This window comes from Phalaenopsis equestris, unplaced genomic scaffold (assembly GCF_001263595.1).
Source record: "Phalaenopsis equestris unplaced genomic scaffold, ASM126359v1 Scaffold000286, whole genome shotgun sequence".
In the NCBI taxonomy this organism is placed as follows: domain Eukaryota; kingdom Viridiplantae; phylum Streptophyta; class Magnoliopsida; order Asparagales; family Orchidaceae; genus Phalaenopsis; species Phalaenopsis equestris.
This window is the reverse complement of record NW_018164728.1, coordinates 270,400-273,054: the sequence shown is the minus strand read 5'-3', so window position 1 is coordinate 273,054 and position 2,655 is coordinate 270,400.

Here is a 2,655-nt window from a genome sequence, read left to right as displayed (position 1 = left end):
TCAAAGAGAGAATATAGTGAACTGCCCCCTTTTTATATATATATATATATATATATATATATATATATATATACACACACACACACTTTGCTGCCACCACCACCATTGTGATTATCCCCAAATATAAAAGGAAAGACAACTGGAATGATTTTAGGCCCATCAACTTAACCAATACCTTCACCAAGATTATCATCATGATAATGGTCTTTAAATTACAACCTCTACTTGATAAACTTAATTTTATAAATCAATCTGCATTTGTACAGGGAAGATGCCTTAATGAAAATGTTTTGCTAGCTCAAGATTAATTAACTGATATTGATAAACCTTGTAGAGGTTCCAACATCATCTTTAAGCTTGAACTCACTAAAGCTTATGACACAATCGGCTGGAATTTTATTCTGGAAGAATTAGCTGCAAGAGGTTTTAGTTCTGATTTCTGCAACCATATCCATAGAAGGCTTCAAAACACTTACTATAGTGTTTTAATTAATGGTGAAAGTCATTCTTTCTTTCAGGCAAGGAGGGGAATCAAGCAGGGGTATCTCCTTTCATTTTAGCCTTTGATTATCTCTCCGAGATGACAAAAAAAGCCCTACAAATTTATTCTCACTTAAGATACCAACACAGATCCAATTGTCTGATTAGCTGTTTGGCTTATGTTGATGATGCGATATTGTTGTTCAATGGAAGTAAACTCTGTTAAACAACTAATGAAGCTACTTAATGAGTTTAATATGATTTTAGGTATGGCTTTCAACAAAACTAAATCTCAATTTCATGTTACCTCTAGACTGGGAAGTCACTTAATTAATTGGATTAAAGACTATGTGTTTCAGTGGTGCTGAGTACCCTCTTAAATACCTTGGCTTTCCTTTGATTAAAGGAAGAAGGAAACTTTCTCACTATGATGATGTTGTGGAGAAGGTTCTATCTAAGATTAACTGCTGGGAAAAATCCTTCCTCTCTAATGGTGGTTGAATTACTCTTCTCAAAAGAGTACTCACCACATTCCCACTTTATATACTTTAGATGATAAAGTTGAAAAAGAGCACCCAAAAAATGATGGCAATCACCTTTAACAAATTTTTGTGGGAAGGTCATCATAAGCAAATTCATTGGACTAACTGGGATAAATTGTGTCAATCCATTTCCTCAGAGGGTCTTGGATTTAAGAACTTCAAACACATGAGCTTCACTTTCTACTGCAAATAGTGGGTCAGATTTAGAAGAATGGATTCATTGTGGGCACTCTTCATGCATGGGAAGTACTGCCAAGTCCTCCACCCAGCACAAGTGCAACCCATAATTGGTGATTCTAAGAACTGGAAGGAGTTTCTGAAAATCAAATCACAGGATAAAGAACTTTTTGTTTGGGAGTTGGGTGAGGGGAACATCAATTTCTGGTTTGACAATTGGTTGTTGGATGGTACACTTAAGGACCATTGCAACATCTCCTCCTCCACTCTACTGAAGGTTGCTTATTGCTTTAGTGACTCAAATTGGGACCCTTCCAAATTAAAGGGTCTAATCAATCATGATACTCTTGCATCTGTCTACTAACCCAACACAAAAAGACAAATTGGTTACTAAAAATGCCTCTCATCAAAGTCTGTCAAAGTACATCTATTACCGTACTTTTTTTGGCCTGCTACTAACTGGGTGAGCAAATCTAGAACAAATTCATCTCTCATTCCATCTCTTTCTTCAGCTGGAGACTTTTCGGGAAGTTTTTGCCCTTTGATGATATACTAAAATTAAGGGGGATCAAAGGTCCTTCTAAGTGCCACCTTTGTCAAGAGGAACAGGAATCACTTAACCATTTGTTTCTACAGTGCAAAATAGCCCAGGAAGTCTGGTTCAAGGTACTCAGATTCTCTTCTAATAAAAAAAATGCACAATTGGGTTAATTTGGAAGCTCACTGGCAGGATTGGAGAACACATCCACATTTTTACATCCCTCTGGTTATCTTCTGGTTCATCTGGATGGCTAGGAACAAAAAAATATGACAATTATTTGATATCCCCACAGAGTATTACCAACAACTGCTAACTTATCTGCATAAGATACAAGTGAATATTCTTACTCGAGCTAGATAACATTACAAAAGAATCCAACTGGTTAGTTGGTAATCTCTTATAGCACCTTCTCTTAAGATTAACACTGATGGAAGTTACACATCATCTGCTGCTGGAATTGGGAGACTTTGTAGAGATCACAGAGGATAGTGCAGATGGTTCTTTTCAGCTCCAGTCTCCCTCTCTTCTGCACTTCAATCTAAAGTTGTTGCTCTGTTTTGGGTCTCAGGATTACTGTCCTATACATTCATAAGTATATTCATATGGAGATGGACTCCCTCCGCCTCTTGCAGATCCTACACAATAAGATTTCTTCTCCTTGACATCTTCTTTACTGGATTAACAAGATGTTCTTTCTATCCAATGCTATTGTTGTATTTTGGAGCCACACACCTAGGGAGGGTAATCAACCTACTAATTGGTTGGCCAAAGTGGCAGCCAATACTAATGTTGTTGCTTGTAGTTCATCTCCCCCCCCTCCTATGAAGGTTTTGTTAGATGTAACCCTTCCTTTTAATTTATAAATTTCCACCTTTTGGCATATATATATATATATATTACAACCTCTACTTGATA